Source organism: Pempheris klunzingeri, chromosome 1 (genome assembly GCF_042242105.1).
Source record: "Pempheris klunzingeri isolate RE-2024b chromosome 1, fPemKlu1.hap1, whole genome shotgun sequence".
Taxonomy (NCBI): Eukaryota; Metazoa; Chordata; class Actinopteri; order Acropomatiformes; family Pempheridae; genus Pempheris; species Pempheris klunzingeri.
Genome location: NC_092012.1, coordinates 29,530,195 through 29,556,306, shown reverse-complemented (window position 1 = coordinate 29,556,306; position 26,112 = coordinate 29,530,195).

Sequence of the window (26,112 nt, the reverse complement as noted above, 5' to 3'; positions counted from 1 at the left end):
ACAGCCATCAAACAGGACAGACTGATTGACGCGGACAAGTCTCCTGTCCAGGACTTAAACATGTCCAGAGTCAGGAAACGTCCCGTTGGACCCATCACAGCCTGGACACAACCTGCTCCAGCTTATGCCTTCTGGTAGGCTTCTTTCCAGCTCTATGTCTATTTCTTTTAGGTATACTGAGAGAAACAAAAACTAATTGGTCAAATTTCTTATATGTGTACAGATACCAATGAAGGTGATTCTGATTCTAAAATGGGATGAAAATGTATTACAAGTACTGCTATTGTTGAAGTGTAGTTTATAACTTTGAGGTGTAATGACACGAATGGCGCCAAGTTCATTATTATAGCTAAGCATTACTGTTTTTTAATGTGCCAGACTGCTTTCACATCATGATGAATGGACTGGAAAAGGTCATCAAACAGCTGTTACCAGCAGTTATTGCGTTCATACTGTATACCTACTACTAACTATGGGCCTTGAATATTTAAGCAGGACTATAATTTCCCCCCAACCTTAAACAACTTTGAGTGCCTAAATCACAACAACAGTAAAGAAGCTTTATGTGCTGTGAGAGGATGTCGTAGGAAAACACAACCATTAATAAATAACACACAAATGTTACAATCACTGTCTTCTCTTTCAAATAAGTTGGACTGATCGCTTTTGTTTCTTGACCTGTCACTCTTCTTCTTCTTCTTTAAGTCCCATATCACACCTATTAACTTCATATGACTATTTAATAGTTGATAGTTGTAATAGCTACTATTTAATGACAAGCCAGTCACTTATCAGAATCTGGTAAAGAGAGACACCAAAGGGTGGGTATTCATCCAGTGGGGGTGGGTACCTGCAAGAGTTATCAGATGATGAGTCATGTGGGGGCTGTCGAGCTGCAGACCCCCCCCCCCCACGCCTGTTATCTACTCTCTAGTACCACAGCCTTCCCACAGAAGCCTTGTTTGTGGGAATTACAGTTTTGTCTTTATCTTCCGCAGCTCACACTTCAGTTGTGTTCAGCCCAAAGAAGAAAAGAACGAGGCGAGTGAACGGCTGACTCCGCTGGTTGCTGGAGAGCAAAGCAAACACAGAGTGGGCACACGAGGGGTGGGGGTTCTCTCCTCCCATCTGGCTCTGCTGAACACAATGAAGAGTCAATGAATGTGGCAAATACAGCAGATGTGGGCAGTGGGCAGCACTTTTTCCACCATACTTCTGTTTATAATTTACGCACGCATTTGACATTTCATGCTGGTAGATACTAAACTACTAACCACAGAAAACCACAGCAATGCTCTAATTGAATGATGAATTTATATAAGGATGTGTTTCAGTTCCCCACTTCCCATATTTCTGATGGAAACAAAGACCTCCTCTGTTCTGTTTGAATGCACTTCTTGTAAGTTGTTTTGGACAAAATCATCAGCCAAATAAATAAATGCAACGTAATGTGATGTCCTCTACATTTTTATTATTGTCAGTTCTATGACCTAAAAGATCCAAAGACCTTTGGTGGCACACTTTAGAGCTTACATTCATTCGCTGGCTGTTGATCTTTTCAAAAAAATATTGAAGAAGAAAATAGATGTGGAGAGCGTGTCCCACTTTGGGTTGTGTTAAACATACCGTGACGACTAATAGACTAAAAAACGTTGAGTGTTTATGTCAGCCCACTATCATTAGGAATTAGGACATATTGGACAATTTCGCACCTCATGATTTACATCCAAAGCCAGGAAATAGCATGTTGTTCTGTCACAGATCTGCAGCTAATCTTCATCTATTTATCACCATAAACACTATATTTTCCTAAATGTAGTATTTTCTAAACTAACCGTATTATTTGCTATTTCCACAACCTTCCCTTCCCTTTACCATGAGCCACTCTCTGAATACTTAGGAGTGAAAATCCACAACAAATCTATATCTCTTCCTCTTCTCTCCTGCATAACATATTGACTTTCTATTGTTTATGTAAAGGTTGGACTAGATTTGTTCTTTATTCTAAAGTTTGTTTGTTGTATCTTATTAAGAGTTTGCTGCTGTGTAAACCAAGTATCATCGGGGATCAGTTCCTGTCAGTGGTACTCTCAGCTCACACACCCTTCCTCTTTTCTCAGTCAAAAAGGGCATATTTCCGTATTTCAGCCATGGCTTTTCACTTATGTTTCTGTCTTTTCCTCCTAAGCCTCTCTGTTCTATGCCTCTTCCTTTCCTCCCTGACTAACCCCCCCACCCCCCTCTCTCCACACCCCCTTCCCTTATTTCTTTTCCTTTCACCGAGCTGGCAGATGGGCTGTATTCAATGGGAGTGCTGGCCACAAATTTTCAGCCCTGTGGATCACAAGAGAAATAGAGGGGGGGGGAGAGATTACTGCAGCACCCAAAGGAGCTTGACCATGGTGGACATTAAACTGAAATTTCCATTTTGCATCTCTCCAAACATAGGGTCTCCCTCTAAAACAGGTTTTCATTTGTTATTGGACGAATTTCAATACTCTGTTCACATATTACACATTAATGCGTTTAGTTGTCATTCATTCTGCCAAACTGCTTCACAAAGCAGTTCAAACGCTTAGTAGTTTATTACAAAGCAAAGAGTGCCAGCCCCCAGGGATGTGGAGTGTAGAGCTCCAAACAGACACATATCATATATGTGTGAATAAGATGATACGACATAAAAAAAATATGAATATCCTGAATATCCTGTAGGTGTGGATGTGAGTCTGAATACTTGAATAACAATAACTTGTTCTACTAATGTATACTGTATCATATTATTTCACATTGTACGGTGTATAATCAGTACACATCAAAGTTATAGTCCTATTGTTAGTCTCTTCTCACAGGTTTTTATTATATATTTTCATTTGTGATTAGGTCTGTTGTCATTATTCTCCATAATTTAGCCATTTAATTGTACTTGTTTCTCACTTGTCTCATTTATGTGTTTGATTTATATTGAACAGCACTTGTAAAACTTCATTAATAAAGCACTCTATGGTATATATTTTGTCTGTGACGGAGGTATATTTTGCCTCCAGCACAGAAGACGATGGGATCGGTTAGAGAGGGTTTAGAGAATAGATGGATAAACTGATAAGTGAAGGTAGCTAAATGTAAGGTAATGGAGCTAAATGTTAACTTGTTTTTTACCCTCAAAACATTATTAGTTATATGTAGTTAATGTCATCATGCATATTGTATAAAACATAAATATACTTCAGAAAAGGAAATCTGGCAGACTGGCAGAGAATGATATTTTAAATTAGGACCCATGGCAAATAAGAACTCAAGAAACATCTCCATCTCTTAGAACTGCTAAGGCAGAAGTGGGTGCTTGGACTGGGGACCCCAGGACCCCCATACATTGGTATTTTTAAAAAGCACTAACTCAAAAAGAAAAAGAAAACAGTGATGAAAGTAAAAAAAAATTGGAATGGTAGAATAAAGCATATGTGAGATTTGACGGTCTGTAGGATGAGGGTTAACTGCTGTAGCTCTTACAGAACTACAGAGGCTTGTCTGAAGTGGAACAGATCAGTGCATTGGCCAAGCCAGAATTAAAAGATATTCGATTATTTTAAAAAGAACATCTCTGTTAGACAGCAAATGTTCCAAACATATTATTTGTGTATCTTTACAACCATTCAGTGAAAGAACCAAGCAAGCCAACCTTACTGCACGATCCAAATCTTCATTAAAACTAGCCATTTCCAGCATTTTAGAATAGTAAGAACTTTATTCATGTTGTACTTTTCTTAACAACATTACAAAGTAAAATCAGACACGACAGTTAAAAAGAGGATGAAAGCACATAGGAAGTAAAACCAATGAAAAGAACAAGAATAAGATAAATAGGAATACAAGCACATCACACGTCACTGAATGCTATCACAGAGACAAAAGGTAAGTTGTAGCTTGGAGGTTGTCACGTAGCAAGGGGGACTTTTAATCAGGGAACACACACATAGAGGAAGAGGAGGAGAAATGAAATGCTTCCTACACTGTCAGTCATCGTTCAGTCATTTTACCACTGAGTGAAATATAAGCACATTGTAGTAGATTTAACTATGCAACTGTACATTAGCTCCACCTTGAACAACTGCAGCATCACAGTACTGCCTACATGTTAATGTATCAATAAGAAGAATGAAGTTATAATATACACAGTATAATAATAATAATACATTCTGACATGTACTTTTACTTTTTTGAATCCAGGACTTTACTTATTTTTATTCATTGCTACATTGTGATATTTCTTCTTTTACCTCTTTTAGGTAAAAGATCTGAAAACTCCTTCAACCACTTTAGAATTTAGTGTGAAGGAACGGTTCCACAGCTGTGCATTCCCAAAGTCAGCCTTTATTTCCAGCTCCGTCTCTCTGCATGACTGACACCATCACCATCCTCCACCCCCAGTGAAGGGACTATACGTGTGTGTGTGTGTGTGTGTGTTTGAGGTAAAATACTCACCCTGATTGCAGCTTGTTAATCACCCCAGTCAATTATAGGCGGGCTTTTGGTTGAGTGTCACCATATATTAGAGCTTAAGTGGTAACATGCCGACAGCATTTATCTCAGCCCACAGCACTCGACTTCACCAATACACCCTCTCTCAGTCTCCAGCTTTTACCACCAAATTGACTTTCCACTTCACAATCTCACCTCGGCTTAATGCATCAGCAAATTTAGGCTGAAAATCAAACGCTCGCATTGATTGACATGAAAAAAAATGCCGCACTAACTTACTTTGCTTGTATTGTATTCCCGGGGTGCTGAAATGTACCTACAAATCAGATCGAGGTTAGGAACAAGTGGAGCTCTAACTTGCAAATTTACATTTAAACACCTTAAAGCACAGTGAAACTCCTCAAAACACAAGACAAAAGCATAAGCAGTAAAAAAACATCCAGTTCAGAGTCAGATGGGATGATTGATATATAAGAGCCTTAATTTTTTATAAAATACTGTATGATGTTTGCATATAATACATGTAGATTATTCCTAATAGCTCCTACACTGATTATTCACTTTCTTCATTAGAGTAAAAGTAGCAATACAACAATGCAAAATGACTCCATTGCAAGTTTTGCACACAAAAAAGTGGAGAACTACTAGAAGAAATGCACTTGAGGCATCAAATTATTCATTCTGTATATTATCTATATCTCCAGTTATCTCTAAAACATAGTGGAATAGAATTACAGTCACATAAAATGGAAATAGTGAAATGCTCAGATTCTCAGATCAGTACTTGCATAAGCACAGAACTATAATAATAGATATACAGTATGCTCTGCAATAATGTGTTTTTTATGTTCAATTTCCACCTGAACACTAGAAATGAATAGATTATTCTATCACTAGATGTGCCCCTCACACGGCTCTCTGCCCAAACACAAAGAATTTCTTGTGTTTGAGCCTTGAAGTAAGAACAGAGTCAGCTCAGAGTTGGGCACTGCTGAGGAAACTACAAAAGGGAAAGTGTAGCATTCACTTCAAAAGGATAATACAGCATTTCCCTGGAGAAGTTAGGCTGAGCTTTATGTTTTCATGTGGCGAGGTCAGCACCTAGACGCCAAATATTACAGCTGTACATGTTCTACATTCACAAAACCTATTCCACAAGAGTGGCTGACTGAACCGATCGTAGTTTTTCTGCCACATCAAAACACGCGAGATAAATGTACTGTTTTAGTGAACCTTTCAAATTCAAGTAAAAATAGTAATTTAATCCATTGTTTGGGTGGTTGGCAACAAACAATCACAGAGATTAGTGACGGTGGCACTGCTCTGTCAGATGGTAACACCAAGCCCAGAGCGACAAAAAACATCCAGAGAAGAGAATATTCATTTCCTTACCCAGCCAAAAGCGTTGTGTGCCAAACCAATAAGTCAGAGGAAGCCTCCCGTGCGTCCCTGCCTTGTGATCTGAGCAGAATCACTGCATTATGAAGCCCATTCATCAGATTAATTAGAAGCCCATGGAAGAGCCATTACCATTGATCACCATGTGACACAAGAGTGGCTTCATTGCTTGTCTGATTTTTCTTTTTCTTGTGCATACTATACATTCCTACCTCTGTTTCATGTAGACCGTGCTGGAAACTTTTCCTAATGATGCAGCACTAGTATCAGATTGCCTTGATGGGACTGAAAGAATCTGTGTGAGTCTGTAATTGCTTTGTTCTTCGGCAGCTAACAGCCTGATAACTCACAGAAATGTTTTGGTGTTGACTGGTGTCGACTGCAGTGTCCATGGGTGCATCCTAACACTGGTGTGAGGCGGCTGACAACCATCTGGCTTTATCGACCCCAGACTCTCTATTTCTATTTATATGATCACATTCAGGTGGATGAATCATGGCTTCTACCAAACAGCCAATCAAGGCAAATGTTTAAAGGCTCCATCAAACTTAATACAGATATTGTTACACTGCTAATCCTAATGGGCAAATGAGGTAACAGAATATAATCACACAACTAGAACATAGAAAGAAACTATAGAAATATATTATGTAATAATTATACAGATCAAACAGACTGGCACTACTGATGTTTCTAATGATTTCTAATATAAAAAGTGTCAGTACTTAATAGGTGCCCAACAGTTTATTCTGGCCCAGGCTCTGAAGCAGGATAGCTACACAGCAAAAGAGTTCTAATTCTAAATATGTTCATGAGAAGATGTAAAAGAAGATGGCTTGTTTGTCAACCACTCAGTCCATCTTAGTCTGCATATCCAGATGGATTTCTCATCAAAACAAGGGCTGTTTCACACAGGTTGGTGGAGTTGACTTACCACTGTAACAGGAGACAGTAGGGGAGTTAGTTAATAAAATTGGGTTGCTCCAAACTAGTGGACTGTCTTTGCTATTAAAGAACACGGTAATGTATAAATCTGTTGCTTGGAAACATCTGTAACATTTTCCAATCAAAAGCACAAGTTGTAACTAAAAGTGACAGTTTTTTGGGCACAAGTGATATATGAAACTACATTAAAGACTGAACATTAAACTGAAAAGCTGAAAAGTATAGTTTTCTTGCATACTTCTTATCATTATTCCTCTTTGCTCACCTGTAGCTGAAAAATATACAAATATACTGAAAAGTTAATAAGTTAGTCCTGAAATGTAAGTCTTATAGTTTTAATACTACTAAGACCATTTGGACTGTTCAACTTTGGAACATTCCCTCACACATCTACTGTATTTATATCTCAGCCATGGCAAACAGTACAAACTATATCCATATTTTGAAATGTGCCGAATTCAAAAAAGCAAAAGAAAACAGAAAATGTAATTCTAGTTTCCTCAGTGTTACTCTGAACTTTTCACAAAAATGATGACAACAACACTGCTGCCTTGATAACAGGTCTCCCTACGGCTAAACCAGAGCCTTAAACTGGGTGACTCGCTGATGGAACTATGAGCCGTGTTTTCCACGTGTCTGTTGCTGTGTGCTGCTGTCTGTCATTGTTGTGTGCTGATGTGTAGAAACTGTATTGCTGTTCTAATATGCAGTGTGGTGAAAAAGGGGACAATAGATTCTAAATAACTAACTAACTAATTCACGGTTGAAGTTTCTCCCCTGATATTGACTGATAATTAATTTGCATCTAGTAACTGACTACTATCAGTTACTGCTATATGTTTTATATATACATTTTACTAATGGCCTCACAATTTGTATTGGTCCTACAAATGCATTAAAAAAAGTCATTTCATCCTCACATTTTAACCTTAATTGAGTAAATTAAAGTGACAACAGAGAAGACTGGTACTTAGTACATAGTACTTTGCAATACAACTATTATTATATTTCTTTACCTTAAATTGTTTGCTGATGTACTTCATTACATTACTTGTGTTACATATTTTCCATTTCCCTTCCTCTCATGTTTCTTAATGTGTGGATGCTGATTAAAAATGAACCAGACCTTCAGGCAGTGGTGGGTACACGTCAGATTTGTGTGTTTTTATTTATTTAGTCATTTATTATGTAAGGGCCTCGTCAGCCAAAATGAGCTGGGAGCAGAGTCTGGCATCGGAAGGAGTCGGGGGTCCCAGAGCTATTGGGGGGGAAACCGAGTGGAGCAGGGAGGGGCTGAAGGTGTTATGGGTGCACCTTGGCTTGGAGGCCTGGATCAGCAAGAACTTGGAGGGGGCTTTAACTGCCACAGCCACCAGCTTGGCAAAGTAGAAGGTCACCTGCTGATTAGTTGGAGACGTTTCCGGTGCTGAGGTGGATTCAGAAGGCTGACAGGAAGAATTTAATGCCCTTTAGTGGAGGTTTGACTCTTTACTGGGGCTCAAGTGTTCTGTGTGGAAATTGGACAAAAGCGTTCTGATGAATTTCCTGTTCGGTCAGGCTAAACTGGCTACTTGGCTCACAAGGTGCCACAGGTTGCAGGGCTGAGTTCTTTGTTTAAAGGGCTGGTCTCTGCAGTATTAATACTATGTTTTTGTAAATATATTCCAGGTGATGTGGTGTGTAGAGGGGGCTGTTTGTAGTTTAAGGGGGGCTAAGTTCATTATCTGGGTTGTACAATGCTGCAACTAGTACTTGGTGGGCATGTTTTACTGAAAGCTGATTTTAGATAGAGAGTCACAAGTAGTTTTATAGAAAGCAAATACATTTGCAAGCTAAATGAACAGCCTAAAGTCTTAGATTGGATAGAATCAAAGGGATGTTTTATTAAATTAGAGAACCACATGCAGTTGAAGTTGAAGCTCAAAGTGCAAACTAACAAACAAACTAGGCCAAAGCCAAATGAAACTCTACAAAATAATGCACCCAAAATCATGTGAAGTAAAATATGCACACCCTCTGGCTGCTGAAACAGGAGCCGAGTGTCTCTGTGGACACGAAGAGAACAGTAGATGCTCTCTGCGAGAAGCTGATGTGACGGCACAAAGCACCATCAATATTCAGGACGCATGCAAGTGTGGAAAAGCTGAGAAATGTCTTGTTGTTTCACGGTGATTTCTCTTGACCAGAGAGCTCCATAAATCCGTCCTCTGCTGCACAGAGATAAGCCGCATTATCCTGAATGAAGAACTAAAGGGACGTGTAGAGGAAACAGGACAGAGGTGGTTTCACCTTCACTGTTGTTGTTTACTTAAAAAAAATCTATAAGAAATCCAAAATGTAGCAATGGAGCATGGCAGGAATTATCTGAAAGGTTAGAACAGCGGAGAATCCTGGAAAATAAGAATGTTCTCCTGCCGTTGGAAATCCAAAGGGGGACTGTAGCTGTTTTACGATTGCTTACACACTAATAGAAGACACTAAGTAAAAGCTGGCACTCAAGGAGGAAAACTTCAGCCCAGATATGCACGTTCTCAGCTTCACACTTCAACACTTCGCTTTGTTAGACGCATATATCTAACACAATGTCACTTCTTTGCCGTTTCAAGGAGCTGCCTTTCAAAATACCTCAACTGCGAACATCAAACAAGCCATCAGGTGTACAGAAACTTAGGTTCCTAACTGTAACTTTTTTCAGAGGGTTTTGCGAATGGATGCTGATGCTTTAAATCAGGGGTGTCAAACTTATTTTAGTTCAGGGGCCACATGCAGCCCAATTTGATCAAGAATGACATTTTATGTCTAAATACACCATCATATGAACAGAGATTGAAGAATTTCTTTTTACCAAGATACCGTAACCAACCCAACCAACCAAAGTGCTCCACAGGCAGAAAAATTATTGTACTTGATGAATGTACTGTAAACAGTAAAAATAAAAACTAGACTGCGCCCTTTCTTGTGTTTTGTTCTGGCTGCAGAACCTCATCAACATCACAAGCAATGTTCCTCCTGGCCAAGCAGTGGAAAGTATCCCCTTCATCGTCCTCCTCCTCCCTGTCCACCTCCTCTTATTCTCACTCCTCTTGCTCTGACTTTCTCTCCTGTCTTGGCATCCGTTGCTCTGAAACAGCCCTTTTATTGCTAAAGCTGTGATTGCTTATTGAACTACAGTGCAATATGTGTTTGCTCTTTTGAGGACTCACAATGAATGGTAGGAAACGCAAGTCTAGAATTTGAAATGGAAGTAGGTTCTATGTGAACACAAGAGATTTTCTACATGAAGATTGTGTCAAAAGTAGAGAATTGTGAGTAGTGTTTTAGAAAAAGGGTCAGAACTGCAATCAGTGTAAAGCTAGAAACATGCCTGTATTTTACCAGAAGTGCTGGTACATGTGGAAACTGTGTGGTCAGTCCATTCCTTAACTGAATCATTTATGCTTTTGTTACATGCTAGAAGCTGTGCAGAGCCTATTGGCGTCTTGTTGCCAGGTTTGGTATGACTTCTGATATAATGAAATTACCAGAAGTGTGTTGGCGCACTGGGCAAATGCACTTGACTGCAATTTGCACCATGCCTGTTGATTCCAAACAACAGAGCCCAATACCTGGGAAGAGCCTCACAATTCCATACTGAAGAGCCTTTGCATGGTGATGTGATAGCTCAGGAAGGAAGTACACAATCACAGCAGTTACTTACTGCAAATCTTTGAACTGAAAACTGATTCGAGTCAGCGTCTGAAATTCATCTGCTGTGACTGATGATGCAACATTTTCCCAAGTGCCACAAAGAACTGGAAGACTAGCACTGATCTAATGTGGTTAATCTCATGTGGACCAAAGCTGATGGTGTGTTCAGAGGTCCTTATGGATTTCACTGTTTTAGTAATGGAAAAAAATGTCATGTTGTCTGAAATCTACTAAAGAAGTAGTGGAATTCAGCTACAGTGTTGTTTCAAATCAAGACTTCAGCTAACAATCCCACTATGCAAACCTAACTAACTGACTATACATTTAATAAGAATGAGATAGTAACAGCTCGAGACTTGTTTGGGGACTAGGTGAAGTACCGTTGCATTATTTTTTTCAAAACTATGGCTGAAACAATACCAGAGTTTTAGTGCCCAAACCAAAGCAACAACAAGAGAGCAACATCATATTCTTGATACCAGTATTGCTCAAATACAGCATCTACAAAACAAAGATCCATGGTTGGATCAGACCATGGTTGCAGGTAACACATCTGTCATGAAAACCTGACAGCCTCAGGAGGGGAGCCAGATGGACAGACAGGCAAACAGCAGGCATCGCCACCTTTAAAACCAAATATTGCAAGGAGAAATGAAAAGGTTAAACTGACCTCTTAGTGAGAAGTTTGGTTGTGTTTGTACATACAGTGACTATTGTGCCAAATAGACCACAGAGCGAACTCTATTTGGAAACCACTTGGCACATTGGGGGAAATGATTCAGAGAAAAGCAGCTGTGATGTGAATGTCTCAGGCCCGTTGGACATGTTGTGATGGCTCCTGTGATAATGTCATGGTGTCCTTTCACATCCCTGTATCCTCCATGACTCCATGGCAAAAAAATCCTTCTCATTTCTCTCTGTGTCTCTCCAGACGGGTCTTCAGGATGGTAGCAGCGTGCGAAGCCGTGTCTGAGGACAGCAGCAGCAGACAGCAGCAGCCATGGAGGTGGAGGGCACTGCGGAGCCGGCCTTTGTGGACGTGGACCAGGGCCTGACTCTGGCCTGCATCGCCTTCCTCTGCCTGCTGCTGGTGGCCATGATCATCCGCTGTGCAAAGGTCATCATGGACCCCTACAGCGCTATCCCCACCTCCACATGGGAGGAGCAGCACCTGGATGACTGACACGCTCAAACAGACGTATGCATACCTAAATATACGTCCAGGTAACCATTGACGACAAACCAGCAAAGTCTCCACACAGGAAAAGGAGGATTCTATAAGGGTTCTGTAGTCAAGCAGTGCTTCTAATGAAGCATCACAGTCCATTCAATTTCCAAAATAAAAAAAGATAGATATAGAATATATTCTTTCAACAGTACCACTGTAGAGTATTTCAGTTCTTCTTCTGAAGAAGCACTGCAATGACAAACATTTCCTGGTACACAACTTGTTTGAAAATACATTGTAAAATGTCTGTGCTATGGTACAAGCCTGAGTAACCAGTTCCAGTTTCCACTCTGAAAGGGTTCTTTTATGGTAACACAGAGCATTCTGTAGAGGTAAACTGACAGAAACCATCTCTACTACATGAAATACATGCAAATCAGACACAAACATGAAAGCTACACGTCTAGTAAAATGTGTATTTGGAGGACGAAATATAGAAATTGCTTTATCCACATATAGAGCGACTAGGAGGAGAAGGAAAGCAGGGAGCTGCTGGGATTCAATCAAGCCATTGATGGAGTGACCATTACAATTACAGAGTAAAGCACATAACTTGGCTTTTTGTATCTACCTAGAGATGTCTTCAGGAGCCTCTGGGCTGCCTTACATTCCCGTCGGACAAACACAATCAGTAATGGCAGGCGGGCGCCATCGCCTGACTGACAGTGACTGATCGCACTTTCCCTTTACATCTGTAGAGATTGGAATGACGAATTAGCAGAAGATGAACATTAAGAAAAGAAATCAAGAGACTTGTAAAGTTCTGGGGGATTATCAGAAGGCTCTGCTTCTACAGCCAGCACACAACTGACAAATGGAAAACAAAATCCTCATTTGTGGTCTCACAGTGTTGGTGGTTTTGTTAGTCTAACTTAAAGCATAATTCTGGTTTATTACAACTTGGTTCAACATAGCTTTGGTCATCATTCTACTATTAATAGTAACACACTCACAAGCTGAGGTTTGGAAACGATAAATACAATAAAATTACCACCTAAACTGTAGACTCATGGTATGGTATTCTGCAACAACATTAACCATTTCTATTTTTCTAATAGTGCACCAACTGTTATGGTGGCCAACACTATGAATGTAAAACTCAAGTTGATAGAAACCAGAATAATCCTATAATGGAATACACAAGCTTGGAAGAAATTGGCCTGTTTGATCAAGATAGCCATTATCTGTTGACAATATGCTGTATACGTTAGCATTACTGTGTAAGAAATGAAAATAATGCTCCGTTGAGGTTGAATGGATTAGATTTTGTGTTTAATTGGGGACTATATTTGTGCCCTACACTGTGTAATCCATGATTAACAAGAATCAGGCAACAAGCACAATGTTGTCATCACTTAATGGTTACCTTGAGCAGAACTTGTCTACCAGAACTTGATGATTTCCATTAGTTCAAAGGGGCACTCCATTGATTTTACATGTGAAAATCAGTTGCCTAGTCATGGGAAGTACTGATGAGCCTATAAAAGTAGTCGTGTAGAGAGCCAGTGTAGGTTGGGCTTGGAGGCATGGGTGTTTACCAAAGAGGAAAAGTCTAAAGAAAGACACTATGAAGTTGAATTATGGGAAGTGTAGGATCCTGTTTTTGTTTTAAGCTTGACACTTACAACGAAGAGCCTCTGCTGCTGTAAATGAAAGTGCCATACCAAATCACTGGAGTGTCCCTTTAAATCCCAGAAGCTTATCATTAGGAAGGCCTCTGTCAATTGATTTCATTGTAAGCCACAGAGACACATTTTGTATGTTTTATAATGAATTATAACTTTCTTACAGGACTTGATTGACATATATATGCTTGAGATTCAGTGTCTGAGTATACCTATTGAGCATTAACGCTCAGACAATCCGTAGCCATTTAGCCTTTACAGTAGCAGTCATGCTTGATTATGCATGTCCTCTCCTGTCGCTGAAAGAAATGCACACAAACACAAAGCTGCAAAACAGGCATCTCATGTTGTCCAAAACATTACTATGCTCAAGGCAGTATGAACAATTGCACCCAGAGATCGTTGCTTCTATTCATAAATCAGCCTTGTTTGCTTTGCCTGTCGGAGCCATAAAACAAACTGAGGTATTATTTTTGCTGTTTGTTGAATGTGTTTCTGACTTATGTATCTGCATAGCATTTGTCATGTATGAAACAACTGTCAGTTGCATGTTATGAAGTGCCTATGATTACAATAAACTTCAGAGCCATTTAACACAACGTGTTAAGTCCCTGAAGTCCCTTTACCAGTTAATTCCTTCCTTTTCTTTTTGGATGGGAAAATGGTACATTATGCTTGTCTTAAGGCAGCAGCATTAAATCGCTGCACTTATTCCTTTCCGGTGATCCCAGATATCCAGGAAAGACAGTGAAGGTGGTAGCAGAGGTCAGCGTGGAAGTCAGCAGTTTACTGATATGCTTGACTTAACAATTGACACGAGGTTATAAAATAACCTGTTTAATATGCTATATAACAATGAGGTGAAGCACCCTACATAGTTCAGCAGTAACACAGTAATACAGAGAGGAGAAGCCTGAAAAGTAGTGCCCAGTGGTCACCGGACACGGCTGCATCACGTTCCAGCAAACTATGCAGCTCAGTCCATCTCATTTTTGCCCGAGCACCTTGAGATTCTAATGCCTGAAGTTCACTGGGAATGTATATTATTGCCTGTATTTATTGGAACTTGACACACATCTGGTAAGTTTACACATTGTTCTAGACAATGGTATGAGTAAAAATTAGTAGTTTGATCATGGCTGTTGAATACTTCTTGTTACCAGCAGTTGTTTCCAGCAATTTCCAGCACAATGTTGTCTGATAAAATCAGAAATAAATATACATACATGATGACATTTAAAATTTTAAGTGACAAAAGGATCTTATTAAAGGTTCTGTAAAGAGGATTTGATCCACAGGCACTGATCCATGAAAGCGGTTGGAGAGACAGACTTCTAGCAAGTAAAGATGGATGCTCTGCACAGTTTTTACGAGGAAATCTCCATGTTTTTTAGAATACACACAATGTGGTTTGGTGAGAGACACAACTTGTTTGCTTGTTAAAAAGAAAAAAAAAACAAAAAACGGCACCTTTAACTTTACTGGTACACAGCCGCAGCCCTCGGTGGAAGAAAAACACCCGCCTAGTGAGGGCAGAGGGCTGAAATGCTGAGAAAAATATGTTATTTAACCGAATAAGTTAATAAATTATAGCCACAAATCATCTGTCACCATGACTAAAAGTGATGTGTGTGCAAATATGTATTCATGCTTGCTGGGAGTGTGTCTGCTGAAGGACAAACACTCACAGTTTCAGTTCATTGTGAAATCGGCACAGAGCTTTGACTGAGCTGCGTCGTAGCCGCGATGCAGCCGGGATAAAAGGAATAAGGAATAACTTTTGTAGGCCTCTTAGCATGCACTAGGGGGAAAATAGCTAGCAGATGAATGAAAAAGTGAGTGAGGACATTTTTTCAGATCCTTGAGGTGTTTCACATCTGAAAAAGACCTGACAGTAATATAATAAAGATGATTGTGAAATACGAAACTGCCGGAAGTACCTGTCTTTTGTGTGCTTAATAAAAGGACAAAAACGAAGGTGGAAGCTAATCTCGCATTAATTTGGACATGTAATTGGGTCACACCAAAAGCCTGATGAAATTACATTCAGAGCTTATCCACGGGGAGCCGTCTGCCAGCCCCAAGGCTTTTTACATCAACTTCTGTCTCACATAATAGGCTAAACGCTACAGAGATGAAAATCTCCAGTCGTGCTTAGAGTCAAGGGCATATTCTGCACATTGAACCATCCACAGGGCTTTGAAGGTCAAGTTCATACAGTGAATTATGATAATAAGGTCTACATTGTGAGAATGTAAAACAGGAAGTTAATTTGCCTTGACAGTTAAACTGTGTCCTGTTTCTCTCGTGCCTTTAACCTTGGCTCTGTGCTGGCAGCCTGCTGTCTGCCTCAGCCCTGTTTTCATGAAAAGCTCGACCTTCCTCTCATGTTGAGCATGCTTAAGGGGGCACAGGGCACCGTTTACAGCATTCAATATGCATCTGGGTGTGTGAGTGCCTCCGGCTAACATCTCCCTGGCATTTACATCTCACTGCAAATTCTGCATGTTTGAATATTTCACAACAAGTGCTGATTTTTGTGTGTTTGCGTGTGTGTGTGTGTGTGTGTGTGTGTGTGTGTGTGTGTGTCAGGGCAAGCAAGTGTCCTGTATTACAGTGTAGGTCTAATAAGAAATGAATTATTCACATTTATGGAGAAAGATGGAGAAAGCCACAGAAAACTGAAATATATATAATATATTAATTAATTAATTGAGTATATTGAATAATATAATGGAGAAACACACAGCCAATCTTGTAACTAAGTTTTTGTTGGTCACAAATACTTGTGTTTTTTTGGAGTTAGTTATGGATGCATATGCCCAAAAGTAAAAGTTTAGGGACTACTTTTTAGGCAATAGTGAGAGAGACATGAACAATATCAAGCAAACAAGACATTAGAATTAAATTATGGCAGGATTAAATGCAGATAAAATACATAACACAACTGTTAATTGCATCCACAAAACTCTCTCTTCCCTGTATTGACAGGCACAGAGTTTGTGATGAAATGTGGCATTATGAAATAAAAAAGGGTAAGTGGGGAATTTGATCCCTTACCAGTTGATGCTGTGACCAGTGTTAGTCTGATGCTGACATATGACCTACATGGACCGCAGTGGATATGACCTCATCATATGATCTCGGACCAGCATCAGCTGCCTGTGAACGTCAGCCCCAAACCACTCGCTAGAAGAAGAGGTCAAAGGAAGTTAGTGGAGAGCTGCAGGAAGATCAGGGAGGACATTCACGTCTGACACCCAGAGACCATACAGGGGGTCCAGTCTCTCTTCACCATCTGTTACCATGGGAACATATACCTATACTTAGGTCATGTGATAACAGCGGAACATCTCCATGACAATTATTTCAACTCCACCCACTTGTGAATCCCGGCAGATGTGACAGAAAACTTAAGAACTCCTCCAGTATGTGGATAATGTGTTTGACAAAGGTTTTGACTCCTACTTCCATGGTAATCAATGAGCCTCTGTTGCATTACAGTTCCTTCACCACCTAAAGGTGTTGCAGCAGGGTGACACCCAGCTGGGCCAGTCATCAGCCCATGTCATTTCTTTTTCACCTTTTTGATGAAAAAAAGGAAAACTTGAGGAGAACTCGTGGGACTCCAGATGGCCAGAGCTTCTATTGCATGGTACAGATGCAGAGTTAAGCATGCAAAATGATACTTTAGATATTTTTAACACATTAGGAAATGAAAAAAATACACACAACTCAACCCTAAGCTAAGTGTGACTACAGTTTATGGTTGCTTTTGAGGTGTGTTAGTGTAAAATGGTAAATCATACACTGCATGCCATTGTTATGATCAATCAATGCGTTATTGCTACTTCTTTTGCTGTTTCAATATGTAAATCACTACCACTAGATTTACCTTGTTGTTTGTGACTAAGTGATTTATTGATTCACATTTTTGTGTCACGTTGTTGAAAACGGACACTGAAAGTGAGGATTGTAATACATCATTTAAACTGCAGAGCATCAAAATCGATTCTCATTTTCATCTAAGGAGTTGGTCAATAGGCTGTGTTACAGCAGCGACATCCCTCCTGACGGGCCACATAGTGTCCTAATCTATTGGCAATTTGAGAGAGAGAAAAAACGATGCAATGTGATTCTGTGGATGGTATTAGAAATAGTTGTTAGCTACACAACTAGCTTGCTAGATTTAGATGAAACATCACTGTATAAAAGCAGCCAAGTCCGTATTGTATTGTTTTTTCCCAGAAAACTTTGCTCTGTAAAACTTGTGCTCAGATGTTTGTGACAGTTGGTGCAGGTTTGAGCTCCAACAGGGTTACAGAGCCACACAGGAAGCCGTGGATCAGCCGACCAGTGGCACAGTGCGTCGTTCAGTTAAGAGTGTGCTTTTGTCTTGGCATCGGAATGTGGAGTGGCAGCCAAGACCACGGCCTGAAAAGAAGGTGAGGGTTGGCTGAACTCCTGTCCTGCTGAAACTGTCAGAGAGGGTTGTATGTGTGGTGGACTTTTGTTTTCTGTGTTCTCTTGGGCCATTTTCCTTCCTCCCCACTCACTCCAGAGACCCCAAACCTTGAGACACAATCTCACCACAAACTAATGCAAACTTGTAACCAGTATGAATATAATGTATATTTGCACATATGCCATGTGTCATTAGCATTTCCCTCTTAAATTGTCAATGAATTTGGAGACTCACCCCATTTGGGTGATGTGGCTGTTGTTCAGAGGTCAGTCAGAAGCTGTTAAACACAGCCCATTGACCGACGCTTCAGATGAAAATTAGAATTGATTTTGATGTTCTGCAGCTGAAATTACAATCCTCACTTTTACTGTTGGCAGAGACATGTTTAATTCATTTTTCATCATGACAGAAAATTTGTGAAGCAATAAATCATTTACTTACAAACAACAAGATGAATGTGGGACTACATTTATTGTTTATTCAGCGTTGTTTGACAATATAAAAACTGCTCTATGTGCTTAACACAAATAGACATAGGAAATGCCAAGTAATGATTTCTTAAACCTGCACAATCAATATTTTATATTTATTAGTAATGGATCATATGACTGTGTACAGTGTGAAAGATATCAGCCGTAGAGATGATCCCATAAAGTATTATCACCAACTCTGCCATTCTTCTCAGCTCTTTGGCCTCTTCAAACTTGTTGTGATTCTATAGCCTCCAACTTTAAAGTTCAGGTTCAGTCTCTTTGTTCTCACCAACCTCATTCCCAGCAGCAGCAGGTAGCTGTTTTCCGTGACCAAGCTCTAATGAGTACTACCTGATCAGCTCTGAACAGCAGACAGACAAAGTTCAGAACAAGCTGGTACACAGACTAGAGGATTAAGCAGCCAAAGAGCCAGGTATTTCTCTCAGGGGTTGGTGGAGACCAAAACAGAGATTAAAGGAGAATGACTGTTGGAATTAAATTCATCAGGTGGATGCAAGTACAACTCCAACTGAATATGTAATAATAGTAATGATAATAATAATAATAATAATAATAGTTATGTAACACAAAAAGCACTACAACACAAATAAAACAATATACATGAAAATACAACAAATAGATAAATTAACAGTAAATATATAACAACTTCGCAACAAAAAAGACAGAAATCAGCAAACTGCACCCTCATACAAACTGGAGTTCCAGCAGTTCTTGATGAAAACCTGATCAGGCTCCACTCAGGGTTTGCCGAGGCCAGAATAATTCCATTTCCTGTGACAGGCAGCCTGCCCATACGTGTGTGTACATTTGATTTTGTGTGCAAGCAGGCACATAGACATTTACAAACATTTTAACTTCTGCATACAGCTTGCGAAACTATCAGTGGAGAAATTAATCATCCCGTAAGTCATTTACAATAAATTGGCTGAAATGTTAGTCTCATTACACACTTTTTAAAAGCAACACCAGAAGACAAGGATTCTGGGAAATGTCTGCCTTCTTTACATCTAACAATCATGATATTACTCTTATTAGCACTATATTCAAAGTCAATGCCATGTTGTGAAAGAACCTTCAATAACTGTTGTAGGCCAACACTACATGGACACACAGCAAGGGTTGCCAAGCATAGAACCATGCATGTAACTGTTCTGACAAATCATCTGTGTGCACATTGAAAATATAAAGAACATGTCTGTGGTCAGTGAAGGGACTACCAACGAAGGGGGTGATCAGGCCAGATGATCCAAAGAGACTTGGCCTTATCCGGCAATAAGGCCACCAACAAATTGTCATGTCCCAAGCGGAGAGATGAATTAAAAAAGAGCATCAGAGTCTCAGACTGTCTCTGTTAGACTTATAACTGCTAACTCACTGTCACGTCTTTTCTAGCCTGTTTACATTGAACAGTGTCAGTGGTAGTAGTGTTGACTGTTACAATAATGGGAAGTTCCTTCTTCATTAGCAGCTTTTCAATAGTATCCCACTGCAAAACTACTCCCAATGCAATTGAATAATTCATACTAATGTTGCTGCCAAATCTTGGAGATTTTATCTGATCCAACTGAGGACATTTTAATTTCAATTATTTATAGCTCTAACCTTCTTCCAGAATGTATTATAACTATTATTTTGCTACTTTCTAGCCAGTGAGTCAGACCTCATAGATTTCTCATTCACTTTAATAATTTGCGGGGTGTGTTTAAAATTTGCATTAGCACATTTCCTTTGTTCAAATAAATGCCCCTGGCTATCTCTGCCTGACTCTACAAAGGCTTTAAATGCTCTTCTAGCTTTAGCATGAATCTCTGCCACATTCTCATTCCAGCCAGGCTTGGTATTATATGCCTTAGGCTGAAGTTTCTAAAAAGGCTTACTGGAGATATGAAGTGACTCCACAATAGACTCATATAAAACACATAATGTATCTTTAGTATCCTTAGTCAGTTTCATATTTTCCAGCTAAGTGTCAGTCAGAATGATATATTTCCTTGATTAGACCACTCCAAATATCTGTGTTTATGTCTTTTACTAGAGTCGATAAAACAGGTAGCTTTTCTACATTCAGTCATACAGATAATTATGTATAATCAGCAATGGCAAAATTATAGTGAATCTTCTTGGCATCCAAAGAGACATGTAGATTAGCTGTACAATGATCAGGCAATGTGGTTGTATGCCATGTCTCACTGATGTTCGTAGAACTATTAGCAGCCATAAGCGCCTTACTTGAACGGATTAAACCACCATCAAAGCAGAAATGCATTAGGTGACCGGCAAATAGCGAGTTCTCACCTGAAATATCAGCATTCATGTCATGTCTCCTACTTTAAGATACAGGTAGAACAATTATTTAGAATAAAGGAGCTAACAAATGCTAATCTACCATATTTAGACATTCAGCCTCGTTATCGTAACACTCGTGAAGTGCATATAAGTTACAGATTAATCTCCATTCCAATTAGCCCACTCCACATCCAAAGTAACCACTTTCATCAGTGAATCATAGCAGATTCCTTCATCAGACTATTTTGGAGCTGAGGTCAGTGGTAGATTCACAAGCCCCATAAAAATCACAGAGTAATTAATTTTCACCTTCCAAGTCCTGTTTGGCTAAAAGTGTCTCTTGAACATCACAATTCCCCAGGAGCCTGTCAACAATAAAACAATATGATCTATATCCAGCACTGAGTCCAACATGCAGGCCATGCTCGCTATATGCTATAGTTTATATGCTATATCGCTACATATATCAAGTTCTTAAACACTGTCTGTGCTGCATTAACTGACTGTTGTCATTAGTCGTAGCTGACTCCACACAGCGGCTTCCATCCAGTGCTTCCATCGGCTCCACACCCTTCAGCACCCGGTGTAAAACAGGGCCAACGAGCCTCGTAGTGGCGTCAAACAAAAGTTCCAGCTGGTCAGTTCATTGCATTCAGTGATGAAATGAAGACAATCTGTTTCTGGAGAATTCCCAATGGATATTCATCTGTGTCTTCCACATGTATTCATAGGTAACTGTTTGCAAACATAGTGACCATATCTTTATAACTTTATGCAATGTTAGAAAAGTATTATGTGACTGACCCTACATAATGAAAAACCATTGTATTAAGTGCATCATCTCTCAGGTTACACTTTTAAATTAAGTGCATTCATTGTCAACATTAATAGAGCTCCATGCCAAACATAAGACTGTGAAATGATTGCTAAATGTTTGCACTGGCAGTAGTGCCTTTGCAGCTTGTGGTTGTGCGATTATGTTCTTTTTGAAAAAGTTATTCCCCGAAAGGATCGGCACACTTCATGTGAACCTCCATTTGGATACACACACACACTTTGGCATTCTCCAAACCACAATGTATTGACTTGTCAGATGGCTGGTGGTCTGCACCATTCAGGCTGAGAGAACCTCTCTCTACAATGTGACTGACAAAATTAATGACTGACACAGAGACTCAAGAGCCTGACTGCTGTTATCTCAGCGAAATCTGTCACATGGTTTCCTCTGGGGTGTGAAATTGTCCTCTAAATTGTCAACAGCAAATCACAGGGAGCTCACTGAGAGTGCAAGATTAGAGGAGGAAGGGAGGGGTGAAGTCTAAACCTCTGTGGGTCTTGGAGTGCAGAATGTGCCTTACAAATTACACTGAGACACAGAGTCTCCAAACCGCTATAACAGCCAGGAACGTGACTCCCCGCTAGGGTGGGGTGGTAGGGTGCGAGTGGAGGGAGTGGTGGGGTTGGGGGTTGATTGGATAATGTAGCTGGCGGGCATTCAGGGCGAGGTGGAAAGAGGACCAAAATATCCCACTCCAGTATGTTGCCTCGCTGATATTTGACTAAACCAGAAGCTGAATGGGCGCCATTCTACAGCAACAAACTCTTTGACATTTTGGAAAATACATTAGTTGCCATTTCAGGTCCAGTACGTGTGTGGACTAGCTTAGTGCAAAGACTGAAAGCAAGGTGGAAATTGTTGTAGCTTCATCAAAAGCTAATAAAGTCATTTTACAGATAAGGCTGACTATGTCCTACATCTACTCTTACAGTCTTCAAATCCCATGTGCAGACCCAAACTGACAATGAATGTATCATAGCCAAAGCCTGATATATCTCAATCCTCTGTGTCAAAGCACTCCATTGCTGTCCAGACACTATTTAGACACATCAGTGAGTCGCAATGTAGCACTGGGTGGCTTGTTCCTTCATTACCATGAGCACACACACATTCTGGTTAGTTATTTTGGCTCGGTCTCACATACACCGTCCGTCCTGCTGCCACAAATACTCACTAGAGCACCAAATGTGTATCAATCCACCACTAAAATAGTCCCAAGATGCACTATTTCTTCTTATTTAAGTAACTGCTTTCTAAAAACTACAGCCATCACCTGTTGGAAGTTACTAATGTTTTCTAAAAATTGAAATTATATGTTTGTATATTTGTACAGACTCTCTGTTGTAGCCTATGAAATTGGGAGAGCTAAAGACAGAGCATTGAGATGCAGACTACCATTGCTGGTTTGGGTCTTTTTTTGAATTTGTAGACAATAAGATGAATAAAAAGTAACTCCAGCTGGCTCCTATAATAGTGTTTTAATTTGGATTCTGGTACCCCCTGCTTCCGGTGTTCATCCTTGAGCTTTAACTGTTAACAGCCCTCATTAAGAAAACAGTTGGAATGAATAATGTTAAACTTGCAGTCATTTTTCTGCAGATTTCTGATGAATGTATGTCTAGTATTCCCTCTCCTTTTAGCTCTACATCTGGCTGTTCAGCTGCTAATTGCTCCAAATATGCTCATCGGCTCGTCCCTAAATATGTCTGCCTGCTGTTTGCTGCTGATCAGGTTACAGTGGGAGCTTTTCAGTGTGATGATGACAGTCTGTGGTCTCCACTGCTGCTACCTTCTGCCCCTAGGTGGGATGATCTGTTGGCTGAATGAGTAGCTTATCTGCCACCGCTTGTTGCAGAATGGGTGTGAGGGGTTTTCCAGGATGGCTTTGATCTTGTCCTTCATCCTCATCTCCGCCACTGACTGGCGGTCCAGTTCCATCACATTTCCATTCAAAATAAGGTAAATCTTCTGGGGATAACTTCCTCAGAAGGTGGGAGGACATGAAGATTTTGCAGCCAACGGCAGAAAAATGTGCGCGCTTTGACATCTTAGTTTTCCCAGACTGTTAACAACAATGGTGGACAGTGAGGGAAGTCAGGTTTTTACTGAACGCCAGCTTGCTGAAGGGCCACTAGGTCACATGTTCAACAACTCACCTATTTGTTTAAGAAGAGGGGCTAAATCTAAATGCTGTGTTTTCACACATATTTACTGAAAGCTGCAGCTGGAGAAATGGAGAGAGGAAGAGGAAGGTCTTTTATGATAGTTTGAGACACTCCAAGGACACACATACCAAAAAGACATTTGGAACCTTATGTTTCCTTTTGCAAAAAAAAAAAGCCCTCACAGAGGCATTAATGTCTTCTTTGAACCCTTCTTGACTTAACTGCAAAACTTGTTTACTGATATCCTTAGATTGTAGCATCTTCATGGAACCTATAATGTGCATCATGAATATGCACATGAATAAAACCCTGATTCAGAGACAGAAGTGTTGCCCCCCTTAAATGGCAAAGTGCACCAAACCACTCTCATTCCTAGGCTGTTCAATATCGCCTGTAGATATCATTTCTTTTCTCACCCCATAGTCCCCTAATCATTTTAGTGACAGCTTCAGCACCACAATGAAAGACTGAAGACTATGAAATATATTAGCGGTTCATGGTGTGCACAGAGGATAATAATGAGACAAAATTTAATATAGAAACAGGAAGTACTTGCACACCAGAATTGGAAATAAGGCTTTGTTCAGTGAAAGTCTCATTTTCATTTCCGTCTGTTGACCTGCTGAGAGAATCAACTGCTTCCACTGGTTAATAATCTGCCAGCTGTTTTCCAAGAAGTGGTGCTTTTTCATCACAGAGGCTCAGCCGCAGCACTCTGTCAGTTTCTTGGCAGACCGTAGACTACATGTTACTCAAACTGGTGTGGTTACTTTGGATTTTGAATTGCATTCAGAAGATGATGTTTGAGAAATTCCCATTTAATCCCACTGAAAACATGATGGGCTCTGGACAAAATACACATTAACTCAAACTCACACATCCTGGCCTTTAGTTAATTGAGTCACAAATTCTTTCTCTACATTCATTCCCAAAGTAAAGGTCAGATTCAGGCTAATGTCAGCTTTCAGTCAATGCAGTTTTTCCATACCTTCTCGTAATTTTCCCTGGTAAGTAAACATGCGGCAAGAGTGAAGAAATGTTGCTTTCTTTCTACGTTCATATCGAAACCTGCTGTCCAGAAACATAGGTGCTGTAGATGCACCTGAGAATACTGACTGTTTTCAGCAAAGCCCGGAATATTTTACTATTCATCGCTCTCATACAGTGGTGTGAAAAAGTATTTGCCCCCTTACAGATTTCTTCTGTTTTTGATTTATTGTCACACTTACATGTTTCAGATCATCAAACAAATTTTAATATCAGACATAGATGACCTGAGTAAACACAAAAAGCAGTTTTTAAATGATGATTTCATTTATTAAGGGAAAAAAGCTATCCAAACCAACCTGGCCCTATGTGAAAAAGTAATTGCCCCCTCCTTGTTAAATCATGAATTAACTGTGATTAACCACATTTTTGAAAGCTGAGTTCAATTTCACTTGCCACACCCAGGCCTGATTACTGCCAGAGCTGTAGAGTCAAGAAATCACTTAAATAGACAACATGAAGTAGGCTGAAAGATCTCAAAATGCAACACATCATGCCCCGATCTAAAGCAATTCAAGAACAGACAAGAAACAAAGTTATTGACATCTATCAGTCTGGAAAGGGTTACAAAGCCATTTCTAAGGCTTTGGGACTCCAGCGAACAACAGTGAGAGCCATTATCCCCGAATGGAGAAAACATGGAGCAGTGGTGAACCTTCCCAGGACTACCGGCCTACCAAAATTATTCCAAGAGTGCATCAACGTCTCATGCAGGAGGTCACAAAAGAACCCCAAACAACATCTAAAGCACTGCAGGCCTCACTTGCCTCAGTTAAGGTCAGTGTTCATGATTCAACAATAAGAAAGACACTGGGCAAAAATGGCCTCCATGGGAGAGTTCCAAGGCAAAAACCACTGCTGACCAAAAAGAACACAAAGGCACATCTCACACTTGCTAAAAAACATCTTGATGATCCCCCACACTTTTGGGAAAATATTCTGTGGACTGACGAGACAAAAGTGGAACTTTTTGGAAGGTGTGCGTCCCGTTACATCTGGCGTAAAACTAACACAGCATTTCGGAGAAAGAACATCATACCGACAGTCAAACATGGTGGTGGTAGTGTGATGGTCTGGGGCTGCTTTGCTGCTTCAGGACCTGGACAACTTGCCGTAATTGATGGAACCATGAATTCTGCTCTCTACCAGAAAATCCTGAAGGAGAATGTCCGGCCATCAGTTCGTGACCTTAAGCTCAAGCGCACTTGGGTTATGCAGCAGGACAATGATCCGAAGCACACCAGCAAGTCCACCTCTGAATAGCTCCAAAAAAACAAAGTGAAGGTTTTGGAGTGACCTAGTCCAAGTCCGGACTTAAATCCAATTGAGATGCTGTGGCATGACCTTAAACAGGTCATTCATGCTTGAAAACCCTCCAATGTGGCTGAATTAAGACAATTCTGCAAAGAAGAGTGGGCCAAAATTCCCCCACAGCAATGTGAAAGACTCATCGCCAGT